The sequence below is a fragment of the Chrysochloris asiatica genome, unplaced genomic scaffold (assembly GCF_000296735.1).
Source record: "Chrysochloris asiatica unplaced genomic scaffold, ChrAsi1.0 scaffold00065, whole genome shotgun sequence".
Lineage (NCBI taxonomy): Eukaryota > Metazoa > Chordata > Mammalia > Afrosoricida > Chrysochloridae > Chrysochloris > Chrysochloris asiatica.
This window is the reverse complement of record NW_006408583.1, coordinates 10,785,910-10,802,121: the sequence shown is the minus strand read 5'-3', so window position 1 is coordinate 10,802,121 and position 16,212 is coordinate 10,785,910. Positions and strand designations below refer to the sequence as shown.

The following is a 16,212-nucleotide window of genomic DNA, read 5'->3' as shown; positions in this document are numbered from 1 at the left end:
GTTGTTAATGAGTCTTCCTCCACTCCTGATGCCCGTTTTTCTTCATATAATCCAGCATAAACTATGTTTAAAGATATTTAAACAATTCATAACCAGAATAGAGATTAGATAAATAATGGAAAATGGCTTTATCTGCCCTGCTTGAGCCCTTATTAGGTACTATGATGCTAACCCACTGAAGAATGAATAAATAGTGAGATCTCATGATTCTCCATGTGGGGTTGAGAAAAACCAAAGATTTTTCATATCAAAAGGACAACATCTGTGCAATCCAAGAGTAAATAGATAAAGGCTTACAAAACAGACTAAATGCTTTAGAGAAAGGAAGATCGCTCAAGAGAAATAAGATTCAATATATCCAGTTCACACTCCCAGCTAAGGTTGTTCACGATATAAATAGATCTGCGTTAACTTTCAGTAATCCAGAACTTGATTGGAACTTAATTCAACAGCATTTTAGGTGGTTGTGGAATGACATCCACTTGTCTATGGATATTCATCAGCTTCATGCTCAAATTTCTGATATAAGTAATTCTCAAGTTGAGCACTGAGTGGCTACTAATTTGCTACCCCTGCTAGAGATTAAGATCCCCTAAAATCTTAATTGAACCTCAGTGTAGTGACCCTGCTTGGTCACCTTAGAGCAGGTGGTGGTCTGGCAACGTCTTGCATATGGGGTCCCCAGCCGGTCCCCTCCTTCCCGGCCTTCTTTGGATGACCGCTGTTTATGCTGGATGTGTGGCCAGAGACAGGTAAGGATCATGTGAAGGCTCGGCAACCTAAGACAGAGCCATTGCCATGCTGCAATGAGTTTCGATGACAGGTAAGACGGAGGAATTCGCACTGACTGCCTAAGACAGGCAGTGTCCCCTAAACGAATAATAAATAAGGGGGAAACAGAGGTAGACCGTGCAGACCCAGCCAGGAGTTCAAGGCCCTGGGGGCCCAAGCATTGCAGACTGTCCAAACCATAGGCTCTGAGGATCAGACTTTAGCCACCAAGCAGACATAGCAAATTGTCCCTCATCTGATTATTCAGTATGCTTGTTAGTAATCACATACATGAGCCCTGGGTATCCACAGATAAATGTAAAAACCTTCCCTAAAAGCTGAGACTGTAAAATTCCAAAAAGGCAAAGTTCCCCCTCCCCTCCCCCTCAAAAAAGGAGAAAAGCCAAAGAGGATAGAAACACTGTTGACTGATGATGTATGGAGTGGATTGTAATCAATGTAATGAAACAAGTCATATGAATGGCTGAATGTGAAACTGATGATGTGCCCTGTAAACTTTCAATCCACAATAAAAACCTTAAAAAAAAAAAAAAGGACAACATCTGTCCAAAAATAAAGTTCAGAAAGAGGAAAGGGATGAAAAGATAGGCAAATGGCTATGGAGAAATATCCACATTTTTGGACATGGATATTTCCAAAAATTATAAAGTGGGAAGGGTGCTGTTACATTGAGGGTATTGCAAGAAATGTCGATAAATAAAACCTCTGTAAATTGCTAAAGGGAAACTAATTTAGTGTTTAAACTTTCACCCAAATGAAAATAAGCTGTTCTGAAAAGAAAACATTTTTCATAAAGAATACTCAAGACCAAAGATCTGGATTTGCAACTTAATTCTTGTACTTGAGTAAGACTTGGGGATTCTTGAAAGTGTAGGGTTTCCAGAATTAGCAAAACAAACAGACCAAAAACAAAATAGGACAGCCCGTTAATCCTATTTAGGATACCGTTGTTGTTAGGTGCCATTGAGTTGTTACTGAGTTAAGCACAACAGAATGAAACACTGCCTGGTTCTGTGCCAACCTCACAATTATTGCTACATTTGAACCTGCTGTGGCTGGTACTGTGCCAATCTATCTAGTTGGGGGTCTTCCTCTTTTTGTCTGACCCTCCACTTTACCAAACATGATCTCATTCTTCAATGACTGGTCACTCCACACAGTATGTCTGTATTATGAGAGATGAAGTCTGGCTATCATGGCTTCCAAGGATCATTCTGGGCATACTTCTTCCAACACAGATTGGTTTGTTCTTTTGGCAGTCCATGGTACTTTCAATATTATCCTCCAACACCGTAACTCAAATACATCAATTATTCTATGGTCTTCTTTATTCACTGCCCTATTTTCACATGCATATGAAGTTACTGAAAATACCATGGTTTGGGTCAGGTGTACCCTACTCCCCAAACTGACATCTTCACTCTTCAACACTTTAAAGTGGTCTTGTGCTGGTGACCTGTCTAATGCAATACACATCACTTGATTTCTTAACTGCTGCTTCCATGAGTATTGATGGTTGCTCCAAGCAAATATAGTCTTTGACAACTTCAATCTTTTCTCCATTTATCTTGATGTTATTTATTGGTCTAGTGGTGAGGATTTTTGTTTTCTTTACATTGAGATGCAACCCATACCGAAGGCTTTGATCTTTGATCTTCCTTAGTAAGTATTTTAAGTTCTCTTCACTTTCGGCAAAGCAAGATTGTATCATCAGCATATCATAGGTTGTTAATGAGTCTTCTTCTAATCCTGATGCCACATTTTTTCTTCAGATAGTCCAGCTTCACAGATCACTACACTAAAACTTAACTGTTTATCTGAAAATCAACTTTAACCGAATATTCCAAGTCTTAAGCTACAGCTCTAATTATATCAGGGTGCTCTGGGTACGTTGAGTAAATTCTGGGCTGATAATCACAAATTTAGTAGAAAAACTCACCAGCCTATCTGAGTATGTAAGGTGAAACTGTCTGCTCCATAAAGATTCTACATACTCAGAAAGCCTAAGAAAAGTTCTACTCTATCCGAGTTGAAAACGGCTCGATGGCAAAAGGTACGAAGAAGGCCTTTAGTCTGAAAAGATTCCAAGAAAAAGAGAACAATTTAAATTCAATAACATCTGGAAGGGTAGGAAAGTAAAAGTACTTCCATTGATTTACAAAACAGGTAGGTTTAAATGAATGGATTACAGGAAGTTTTATGATACATTACCGCAAAACTGGGAGGTGCATGGCACTGTATCAGTTTTACGTTGCTATTTCCTGTTGCACAGAAGAACTGAAGGATACTTGCCACAGAAATCTCACAAACCAATCTTAATGCCATCGAGTCACTTCCGATTCACAGTGACCGTGCATAGGGTTTCCGAGGCTGTAAACTTTTAGGGAGCAGAAAGCCTCATTTTTTCCTGTGGAGCAGCTATTGAGTTTGAACTACTGACTTTGAGGTGAGCAGCCTAGTGCCAATCCTACAGCACCACCAGAATTCCTTCTATAGTAATTCACATATATATTTAATAAATATCTACTCACTGATGGAGGCCAGGCCTGTAGAAAACAAACAAACAAAAAACCAAAACATTGAACAGCTTAGATAAAATACAGGCAGGAACTCAGTGAGCATGAACACATATTTTAATTATTTTAATACATATTACATTAATATAATTATGAAACTCTCTTTCCCAGCAATGAGATGCAAAGAATAAAAAGAAAGTAATTATTTATAGGAAACAGAGAAAGGATCTCAAGAACTCCAATATAACAAACATCTGCAACATTGGTCGAAGAAAGACTATTTCACATCGCTTTGAAGTGAGTAGATTCTAGCATTCATGTGGTGTGTTGGCATAGAAAATCCTTTTGGTTTAAGGTCAAACTATTCTATAATGAAAAGTATTTGCAGCAAGAAAGCTTCTATGAGGTTCATTTAAACTATGTAATTAGTTTTTATTCATCCAGATCATATCCTTGCCAGATGATCACCAGACATACCTAGGAACTATGGAGTTATTTCTTGTTGTTTTTTTGTAATGCACTTTTAAAAACAGACTTTGTCTGGAATGAAAATATTTTATCAAAATAAAGAAAATAAATTCCCTTTCAAAACTCTGCCCACCTCTCTTATGAAATACACAAATAGTATATACAAAAAATGATACTTTTTCAATTGGCTTAGACTGTCATTAAATAATTCCTGAACCTATTTATTTATCTTACATAAATTTGGAAATAAAATCTTCATCTGTTCTTGGTGGTGGCAGTGTACCGTGGACTTGGTTCCGACACATAGTGACTCTGTATAGGGTTTCCGAGACTGTAAATCTTTACAGGAGCAGAAAGGCTCATCTTTTTCCCATTGAACAGCTGGTAGGTTTGAATTGCTGACCTTGAGGCTGGCAGCCTAATTTATAACCACTACGCTACCAGAGCTACTTTACTGATTATACATATGTATGTATATATTTATGTATGTATCTTTAATGTATGCATATGTTTCATCTGTTCTTAGAACATTAAAATTCATTTTCAAATAATCAGTGATCAATATGGTTTAGGGCAGAGGATCTCAAACTTTACAACATGTCTACAATTTTCAGAGACAACAAATTCCTAACGGTAACACTTCTCATTCTATGCAGCAAGTCCCCAAAAAGTACAATAACTAAAAATACTATTCCTCCCACCCACCCTGACATACCACCGTGCAGTGAGTTATTTAATGTGGTTCTTCTAATCAAAGTTGTTGAACTCCCACCAAGCAACACTTTCCTGATAGGTCGGGGGAAGAGAATGACATGATTCATTTGTGATTGTTAACTGGGTGAATTGTGATTGTAAAAATCTAGAACTCCGATGTAGGCATTAGTCAATTTGACCATCCTGTGGGATATAAAACGAGTCATCACAGCAGCAGCAAGTGGGTTATTTCACTTCCCCTGACAAAGAAGAACCAGCAGCAGAGCGCGTGTCTTTTGTATTCAGAGAAACTTGCACATTGAACCTACTTGAGCAGGAACCAAAAGCTGTGATGTCAAAGAAACAGCAAATGAGTAGGGAAGGGGCATCAGCAGGAGAACCAAGAGCCAAAGCATGAGACAGTGATGGGCATGATGACCTCCAGAGGCAGTGAAGTTTCCTTCAGGCAGGAGGTGTGCGTGTGGAGTAAGGTACCTACAGGCACTGATTTTGGGGAACTAGTTTTGCTAACACACAGAGCTAGAGTCAAGGGCTGAGGTTTATAGAAGAGTAGAGTGCCCTTTGGGCATTACCAACAGCCGTACAAGAGCTTTGTAACATTGCTTAAGCAATGAAAGACCAAAGAACAGAAGAGAGGTATGCTTGGTGGCAATGGCTGAGCAGAGGCTGACCTGATAGAAGACCTCTGCCCGAATCATTTGAGATCCTGAATTATAACTCGTTAGCTTCCTTAATAGACCCTTTAATTGTGAATATTATCTGTGAGTTTTGTGTAACCACTGCAAAGTTATTGAACCCATTAAAGAATGTCTTGAAAGGTATGGCTGATGTCAGAAGTGAAAAACAAGGATGGAGGATGGAGGGATATCTGAACTCTGCCTCATAGGAATCAGTCTTGGGCAAATGCCAACAGTAATTCTCCTCCTCTTCCCTACTGAAGTAAGAGGAGGTGCACACATGAAACTGTGTATTGGAAATGCATGGTAATTGTTAAGACTATGTAAAATTCCTGGATTAAGCTATAAGGGTAGTAATATCACTTCTGTTTGGGAGGGAAGGGTCAACATAATTTCTACCAACATAAACATATTGTTGTTGTTAAGTGCCGTCGAGTCAGTTCCGACCCATAGCGACCCTGTACAGAGTTTCCGAGGGTGTAAATCTTTACGGGAGTAGAAAGCCTCATCTTTCTCCCGCGGAGTGGCTGGTAGTTTTGAACCGCTGACCTTAAGGTTCGCAGCCCGATTCGTAACCACTACGCTAGCAGCATATACATGGCCACAAAAAAAGGCTGACTGAAGAACATTTAACTTAGCCAAGATATCTTAATTTGGCCCTTTGCTACTAATTGAACTTGTTGATCTTTGTTGTTGTTGTTAGATGCCAGTCAGTACCGACCCATAGCGACTCTTATACACAGCAGAACAAAACTCTGCCCAATCCTGGGCCAACCTCACTACTGTTGCTACACTTGAGTCCATCAGTGCTGCCACTTGGCCAATCCTTCTCGTTGAGGGTCTTCCTCTTTTTCTTTGACCCTCCACCTTACCAAACATGATATCTTTCTCCAGTTACTGCTACCTCCTGACAGTATGTCTGAAGTATGAGAGATGAAGTTTGGCCACCTTGGCCTCCAAGGAGCACTCTGGCTGCACTTCTTCGAAAATGGGTTTATTGGTACTTTTGGCAGCTCATGGCACTTTCAATATTCTCCTCCAACACCATAACTCAAACACATCAATTCTACAGTCTTCCTTATTCACTGTCCAGCTTTCGCATGCATATGAGGTTACTGAAAATATCATGGCTTGGGTCAGGCGCACCTTAGTCCTCAAGCTGACATCTTTGCTCTTCAACACTTTAAAAAGGTCTTGTGTAGCAGATTTGCCAAATGCAATACATCGTTTGATTTCTTGACTGCTGCTTCCCTGAGTGTTGATAGTTGATCCAAGAAGAATGAAGTCCTTGACAACTTCAGTCTTTTCTCCATTGATAAGAATGTTGTTTATTGGTCCAGTGATCTTAGGTACTGACTAATCAGTTCTTACTCACAGTGACCGTATGCACGACAGAATGAAACACTGCCTTGTCCTGCACCATCCTCACAATCATTCTGTTTGAGCCCATTGTTGCTGCCAATCCTCTGTGGCAATCCTTCTTGTTGGGGGTCTTGCTCTTTTTCACTGACCCTCCAACTCTACCAAGTATGGTGCTTTTCTCCAGGCACTCATACCTCCTTAGAACATGTCCAAGGAATGAGACACGAAGGCTCACCATCCTCGACTTTACACAGACTTCTGGCTGTATTTCATCCAAGAAAGATTTGTTATTCTTCTAGTCCATGGTACTTTTTAAAAATTTATTTAAATGCTTTATTGTGAGTTATGTGATAGTTTAGATGGAAGAACATTATCTTCACATTGATCCCATCGGATATCATTTCGTTGCCATGGTTACAATCCCCCCCATGCATCATCCACCAACCACAGGGTATACCCAGCAAGCCTGCCCGCAGGTAGTCAGCACACAGCCCCTCTCCGTCTCCGGTTCCAAAGTCCCCAGCCGCTCCATCTCTCCATGTCATCATCTATGCCTCCATCTCTGGCATTACTGTTTCTCTGGGTAGGGTTCCGTTCTCTGCTCTTATCCCTTTGATGCTCCCCTCCTTTTGCTACAAAACATCTACCTTTATATTTCCAGCCCTTACAATCAGTCCTAATAACAATTATTCACCATTCTATCGCAAGAGACCTATCCGTAACTCCTAGATAGATTGGATACTACTGAGTGGCGATTCTACCTTGCTCCATGCCCTCTGGATCTAGGTTCCCTCTTGAAAGCTTGTAAGTCAGTCACTTCTTGCCTCTGTAGTCCCCCCCCCCTCCCATTCTGGGTAGCCAATGTCCAAGTTGCCCATCCCTGTCCTCTCCATGTGGGGAGGGGGTGGGAATGATCCTCCCTGTGAAGATTTATTCCCTCCATTGTGCTACTGCATCCATAGGTGTAGGTCAAATTCACCAAATTTTATCAGATTACTCTTTTTTTCCTCTTCTTTCTTCTAGTTGAGCTCTGATCATCCAGTCATGAAGACAGGTCAAGTGGGTATTATATGCAAGTGTGGGTGTTCTTGGGCATATGCCCTCTCTTCTTATCAGTTGGATGCTTCACTCTCCACTCTAGTCATCTGTGGCTATGTCACTGACTCTGGGTCCAAGAGTCCCCTGAACTTGCCACACTTGTGGCCAACCAGGTCTCCAGTCGGGTTCACAGGAGTCTACTGAACATTGTAAGGCTTAGCTTGCAGCTTCCTTGCTGCTTTCCCCCTTATTCCTGTCAGTCTTTCTTTCAAGAGGTATCTTCTTTCTTCCGGCCGCTCCAGGCTGGTCTGCTTGTCCTTTCAAGTGGAAATTTCCCTTCAGAAGATTCTGGATGCTGTTCAGGATTCTACCTATAGTCTTGTGTACTGCAGAGGTTCCGCAGGAAGCCTCCTTCACTGGGCGCATTGTAGCCCCTTTTTAGGTATTCCAATCAGCTATAGGCAGAAGACAGACTTTCAAGCTTTCTATGGTGATATTTCTGACTATTCCTTTCTCTACTCCTCCAGTGTCTATTTTATAGTGGTATGCCAGGGAAACCAAGATTCAAAAGACAGCCAAAGCATCTTAACATTGTTTCCCCCCTTTTACCCCATTCCAATCATGTCTCAATCTCTGTATCCTAGAGCCCTGTTGTTCCAGGGTTGTGCATATATATCATTATTTGCCTCTGACCCACTTCAGCTTCACATTCATCCTATTTATTATATTTCATTGTAATGATTACAATCCCCTCCATGCATCATCAAATAACCATAGGATATACCCCATAACCCGCCCCTCCCGACCCCTGGCTGTCAGCAAACAGCTCCTCTCCCTCCCTGAGTCCTGTGTCCCCAGCCACTCCATCTGTCTACACCATCACTGTCTCCATACCTCGCATCAAAGTCTCTCTGGGTAGGGTCACACTTTTCGCTTGATGGTCCCAGGGACCTCCGCTCCAGGGCTGCAATATCAATCAGTCTCCTCCTTTTGCCAAAAAAAATATCTGCCTCTACATTTCCGATCCTCACAGTCAGTCCTGATGGCAGGTATTCACTGTGGTACCCCAAGAGTCTTATCCACATTTCCTTTCGTCAGCCTGGTCCCAACAGACTGGAAATCATTCAGTGGAGGTTCTGCCTACCCCTGCCTAATCTGTAACTATGTTCCTTCTTGAAAGCTTGTAAGCCAGTAACTTCTTGCCTTTATATGCTCCCCCGCCCCCATTTTCCATGGTACTTTTAATATTGTTCTCTAACACCATAAGTCAAGTGCATTGATCCATCTGCGATCTCCCTTATATATCACACAGCTTCCACACACATATGAAGTGATAAAAAATATGATACCTTGAGTCAGGTGTACATTACACCTTAAACTGGCACCTTTGCTCTTTAACATTTTAAAGAGATCTTTAGATCTTTTGCAACAGATCTGCCTAATACAAAACGTCATTTGATTTCTTGACTGCTGCTTCCATGAGTGTTGATTGCGGATCCAAGCAAAATGAAGTCTTTGAGTATTTCAATCTTTTCTCTGTCACAATGCTATTATTTATTGGTCTAGTTGTAAGGATTTTCCTTTTCTTTACATTGAAGTACAATCTATAAAGAAGACTGTAGTCTTTGAATTTCATCAATAGTTATTTGAAATTCTACTTTGCTTACAGCAAGTCAGGTTATATTATCTGCCTATGGCAAGTTTTTAATGAATATTCCTACAATCCTAATGTTGTTTTCTTCTTTATATATCCAATGTTTTGGGATTATTTGTTAGAACACAGATTGAATAAGTATGGTGGAAGAATACAACCCTGGCACACACCTATCCTGATTTCAAACTATTAAGTATTCCCATGTTCTTTTTGAACAACTGCCTCTTGGTCTGTGTACAGGATCCTGATAAACACAATTAGTGTTCTCGCATTCCCATTGTTCCCACTGTTAGCCACAGTTTGTTATGACCCAAACAGTTGATTGCCTTTGCAAAATCAAAGCAACACAAGTAAATATCTTTCTAGTATTTTCTGCTTTCAGCTATTTTCTGCTTTCAGCCAAGATCCATCTGATGACAGCAAAGATTGACTTTGTTCCACATATTCATCTAAATCAGGATTGAATTTCTGGTACTCCCCATTGATGTACTGCTGTAAGCTTTTTAAAAGGATCTTCAGAACAATTTTACTTGCATGTGATATCAATTATATTGTTCAATGATTTCTGCATTATGTTGGGTCACCTTTCACTGGAATGTGTACAAATATGTATATGTTCCACTCAGTTGGCCAGGTCTTCTAAATTTCTTGGCATGACTGCATGCCTCCAGAGCTGCATCCATTTGTTGTAACAATTTAATTTGTACTTCATCAATTCATGAAGCCTTGTTTTTCAGCAACGCCTTCAGTGCAGTTTGGATTTCCTTCTTCAGTACCATCAGTTCTTGGTCATATGGGACACCTCTTGAAATGGTTGAGCACCAAACAATTCATTTTGTACGGTGTCAGTGTATTCCTTCTATCATCATTTGATGTATATTGATTGAACCATTCAATATTTTGCCCATAGAATTATTCAATATTTCAAGTCAAAGCCTCAATTTTTTCTTTAATTTGTTTAGTTTCAGAAGTGCTGAGCATATTTCTCTCCCTTTTGGTTTTGAACTCCAGATCTTTGCACATTTCATTATAATACAAGATTTTGTCTTCTTGAGCTAACTTTGAAATCTTCTGTTGATTTCTTTTACTTCCTCATTTCTTCCAGTTGTTTAAGCTTCTACATGCTCAAAAGCAACTTTCAGAGTCTTTTTTTGATATACATTTTAGTCTTTTCTGTTTCTTTTTTAATAATCCTTTGCTAATGTCTTTGATGACATTCCACAACTCTTTTAGTCGTCAGTCATTGATTGGTGTCTAATGCATGAACTCTGTTCCTTAATGGTCTCTAAATTCAGATGGAATATATTCAAGGTCATATTTTGACTCTTAAGGATTTGTTTTGATTTCAGACTGAACGTGTGTTTGCTCCTGGCTGCTTCATCATTTCTTCCCACATATGTAGTCAATTTGATTATTAGGTATTTTATATGGTGAGGTCCATATGCACAGTCATCATTTATGTAGCTGAAAAAAAGTATTTGTAATGAATAAATCATTAGTCTTGCAAAATTCTAACACGCAATCTTCAGTATCGTATCAACAAGGCCATTTGTCCTCTTCGCTTCCAACTTCCACATTCCAATCACCAGTAATTCAATGCATCTTGATGCCATGTATGGCCAATTTAATACTAAAGAAGTTGGTAGAATAGTTCAGTTTCATCATTGCTAGCTTTAGTGGTTGGTGCCTAAATCTGAATAATAGTGGTATTGAGTAGGATACCTTGTAGACAAAAGGATATTATCTTACCACAGATAATGCTGTTCTTCAAGATGGATCTTGAAAACCTCATTTTGAGGATGAATATGTTATTCAAATTCAATTTTGTTGTCCTGCCATAGTAAACCATATGACTGATGGATTCAAATTGGCCAACACCAGTCCATTTCAGCTCACTAATGCCTAGAATGGTTATCTTTACGTGTTTCACTTCATTTTTTAGCTATTTAAAATCTTCCTAAATTCATACTTCGTAATTCCATGTTTCGATTATTAACAGATGTTGGCAGCTGTTTCTTCTAATTTTGAGTTGTGTCCCATTAGCAAGGAGAAACCTGAAAATGTTGCTCCCTTTATGACATTAAGATAAACTCTACTTTGAAAAGGCAGCGCTTCCCAGTCCTATTCTGAATGCCTTGCAGCCTCCTGGGCTCAGTTTCTAGCACGCTATTTGACACTGTTCGGCTGCTACTCATAAAGAGTGTAGTGGTGGTCTACCTTTCCTTCTTCCTAGTCTGTCTCAGTCTGGAAGTTCTGCTGAAACCTGTCCACCATGGGTGACTCTGCTAGAATTTAAAATATTGGTGGCCTAGCTTACAGCATCACAGCAACACATAAGTCACTACAGTATCACAGACAAATGAGTTGTTTTTGTTAAATGTTTCTGAGTTGGTTCCAATACACACTGACCCTGTATAGGGTTTTCAAGGAGCAGCTGGTGGATTTGAACCTCAAACCTTGATGTGACCAGTCCAGTGCTTATCCCACAGCTCCACACCAGGATCCCACATGAGTAGTGAACTGAATGATAGGAATTCGTTTTTACTCTTTCAAGACACACTCAAACTGTGTTTAGGTTTATAAAACGAGAAGCACGCAGAAAACAATACAAATAGGAACTGAAAAATATATAGTCATAAGGATTGAGCATTACTTACTATATTACCCACAGACTCTGAACAGACATGTGACAAAGTTAAGAATGGAAACGCTGAACAATTTTTGGACTACCAAGTAAATTATTATCTACCATACACATGGTCATCATATCAAAAAAAGGGGGGGAAAAGCTTGTCTTACATAAACTTAAAATTTAAAAGTCTTGTTTCAATATTAAAATGAAATTAATTTTACGTTCATTTTATTAATGGATCATTGAAGGGTGGAAGATATTTATTCAGTAGGAAATACCTAGGGCGTTTAAGAAAAATTTCCCCCCTTAACTCAATGGTGCTAAAGATTTCAAGGGAAGTAATTTCTGAACAGCAATACATCCTAATGATAAATTTCTAAATTCAGGTGGTGGTGGTGGTTGTGTGCCATGAAGTTGGTTCTGACTCAAAGCAAGTATAGGGTTTCTCAGGCTGTAAATCTTTACACGAGCAGAAAGACTTTTGCTTTCTCCCCCGGGTTGGCTGGTAGATTCAGACTGCCGATTTTGCAGTTAGCAATCCAGCTTATAATCTACTATGCTACTAGAGAGCCTTAAGTATTGTAGGACAATAATGTAATCAGGCACTCTCTATTATTTTGAAAACATTTTTCTCAAGATGTCTGTAAAGCAGCGAATACTAATCTCTCAAGTAGGCTTTACGAATAAAGCAATGAAGCAATGGCAGTATCTGCGTATACGCACACACACACACACACATATGCATTATTAAGGTGCCCTCAAGTCACATTCTGACCCATGATGCCCCTTATCCACACCATAACCAAAAAACACCAATCCTACACCATCATCACTATCGTTGCTACGGTTAAACCCATTGCGGCAGACACTGTGTCAATCCAGCTATTTTGAGTGTCTTCCAAGCAGAGTGGCTAATTTTCTGTCACGATTTTCACACAACATTCTGCTGCAATACATAAGGAGCTCACTCACTGGCCACATGTTGCGGATTGGCACGTCTTCCTTGCTACTCACTTTGCCTGGAAGCTCCACTAAGCCTGTTCATAAGTGACTCTGCTGGCATTTGAAATACCAAGTTTATAGCTTCCAACATCACAACATACAAGCTACCATGGCACAACAAACTGTACATGATGAACTGGTACACACATTATATATATATGTTGTTGTTAACTGCCGTTGAGTTGGTTCAGACCCATAGCAACCCTGTATAGGGTTTCCAAGGAGCAGCAGGTAAGCTTGAACTGCAGACCTTGCAGTTCAAATGGCTTCACAGTTTTGCAGTTTGGCTCATTAACACATAATGCCACACCAAGGACCCCAAGTACCGTGGAGTCGGTTCCAACTCATAGTGCATGTATGTATGTATGTATGTATGCACACACATACGAACACAGGCACATAATGTATGTATGTATTTAAGGAGGATCCCTGGTGATATAGTGGGTTAAGTATTTGGGCTGCTAACTGAAAGGTTGGTGGTTCAAATCCACCATCTACTCCCCAAGAGACAGATGGTGCTATCTGCTGATTTGAAAATGTACAGCCTTGGAAAATCTGAGGGCAGTCCTAACAGGGTCACTAGGAATCGGAATCTACTTAATGAGAGTGGGTTTGGGTTTCATTTGTTGTTTTTGTTTTATTTTTAAATATATACTACATATATTTGATATATAACAACCCATAAAATGTAAAAGTTTATTAAAAAGAAAAGTGAAGGTACTAACAAGAAGATCCCTAAAGTCATTTATTAAAAAAAAAATTCTGAAGACTGTATGCATAACATAATTTGACATTAAAAACTCTTCATTGTGAATGAACACCTGAACTTAGTTTGGATATTTTGTAGTAGCAGGTAGTAAATGACTTTTTTATAGCTCTGTAATAGGTGAAGTATGTTCATCGCTTCTCTGAAATGATTCTATGACATACATCCTGGTAATCTTGTTGCTGTTCCATCCACTTTCAAGAAAAATTAGACACTAAAAAACAAAGTCACTTCTTCCTTGCCCCACACATAGGACATTGTAATTTGTAAGGCAGCCAAGAAGACGGCCTGTTTCCCCTCTGAGAAGATATAATTGGAGACATGATTTCAGGATTTTTGTACAAGGGAGGGAATGAAGCAATTAGTTGAAATGCTGGGGGCTAAAAGAGTAGGTGCTCTCAACACACTGCCAACTCAAAGGCTGAAGGCCAGCCCCTCACTGTCATAGATGCTCTAATGAATAGAAAAGAGTGGATTTGCATATCTCTATGTAGTACTTTGAGTTGTGTGCAGATATGCTCCTTGTGTGGGGAAGAAAAGAACTCCAGGGAGTCATGGTAGTAGGGGAAAGAATTGTGTTCTATTTTCCTTGGATCTAAGAAAACCCAACACTAATATCCTTGAAACATAAGAATTTCGAACAACACAATAGGAAAATGACAGTCTGCTATAATAGTAAAATCTTCTTCATTTGGATAAACATCAGATCCTTCAAAAAGCCATTTGGTCTAGAATAATTTACACTGTTCAGGAAGGAAGAAATATTGCTATCTCTCCCACCCCATTACACAACTAATATAGTATGCACAAGGAAATTGGATGGAAACAAATTCTAGGTGACATAGTAAACTTTTATCCTTAAGGCTACCATGATAGGTAGGTAGGTAGGTAGGTAGGTAGGTAGGTAGGTAGGTAGGTAGGTAGGTAGATAGATAGATAGATAGATAGATAGATAGATAGATAGATAGATATAGATGAAATAAATAGCTGGGACACTGTTAGTTAATAAATTAAAAGTCCTTTGTTTAATTATTGACTTTTTGTAGTCATCATTGTTTTATTAGTTAATTTTAACATGTATAAGTGAAAACCTTAAGGAGCTCTGGTAGCGTAGTGGCTACAAATCGGGCTGCGAACCTTAAGGTCAGCAGTTCGAAACTACCAGCCGCTCCGCGGGAGAAAGATGAGGCTTTCTACTCCCGTAAAGATTTACACGCTCGGAAACCCTGTACAGGGTCACTATGGGTCGGAACCGACTCGACGGCACTTAACAACAACAACAACAAAGTGAAAACCTTAGAAATTTGATCTTTAAATATCATAATAACACTCCAAAATAGTTACTACTAACGCTATATTGCAGATTAAAAACAAAAACCTGAGATCCAGAGATGTTCACATTCCATAAAAATGGCAGAGCCAGAATTGGACCACAGAACAATCTATGCTAACACTGCCCCTCGGAATCTTATGAGTCTGGACAGGCTTTGGCATAACCTCTTTACCTAGAAGATTCAGTACTTTTTCAAGGAAAGAAGGATGTCTATGAAGAAATGAAATCATTGGATGTAGTATGACACATGCACTAATATAAGAGTAATAGTCCAAGACTGGACTAAGGTAGTTATGAATACAGGAAATAGCTCCACTCCTGGAGGCAATAAGGATTCTGGGTTGAGGCTAAGACTGTCAAGCATACTCCTTCCAGTATATTCCCCTCATACTCCATCTGTCCCATTTTCTCAGAGAAACATGGTTGAAATCTCCCTGTGCAACTTCAAAACACACATCCTAACAAGCAAAGTAAATGATAAATTAAAAGCATTTCAAGGCACTGCCCTGTGTTGTTAAATCAGATCTTGCTAGAATAACATGACATTTACAAAAACACAACCCACTGGATATTTGGCATGGCTCGGGAATGAAGAATATGTCCACTTAAGAGCCAATACCCCTAGGCTGTCAAAAAAAATCTCAAGCCAGGATTTCTTTTAAAAACACTACCTATATTTTTAAATTCCAAAGTCTAGGAAGTAAAGAAAAAGATTCTAAAAGGCGAAGATAATGTCTCTGCTTATTCCCAACTCCACATTCCCCTGAACATAATAAGCTTAAACCATACTACTACATAAGAATATAATCAAGGCACATTGATAGAACACCTATGTGCTTCTGGAAAAATGCCTCAACACTTCCAGTCCTCACTCTGGGTCACCCTCCACCCTCAACGCGCACCGTCCAACTCCAAGGCCAACAAACACTGAAAGGAGTATTTATAGATTATATTTGCACATATCAGCCAAATAATGCTTCCCTTCACTCTCTCCCCAACCTGAGACGATACAGAATCTAACATCTGGAAGGAAAAACTCCACCTCAAAGGCACATGACAAGGGTGAGCAGTCATCGAGGAGTTCTTCCAAGCAAAAGGGATTTGCCAGCTTCCCTCCGAGTCCAGGCCCTGAAAGGCCAACTGTGGTATGTTTGCATTTCCATCAAGCTGCTGGCCTCTCCTCTGTTCAGTAAGAGCCTCACAGCCCAACTGTCCTATAAACATCTCGCCCTCTGGAAGCGCTGGTCACTAGCAGGTC

At 39.7% G+C, this 16,212-nt stretch overlaps 1 protein-coding gene across 2 annotated transcripts in view; it reads right to left on the bottom strand.

The window, feature by feature from the left end:
- BNC2 (basonuclin 2) overlaps positions 1-16,212 on the bottom strand; it is a 569,819-nt gene that overhangs the window by 188,332 nt on the left and 365,275 nt on the right. The gene's annotated exons all lie outside the window — the stretch shown is intronic.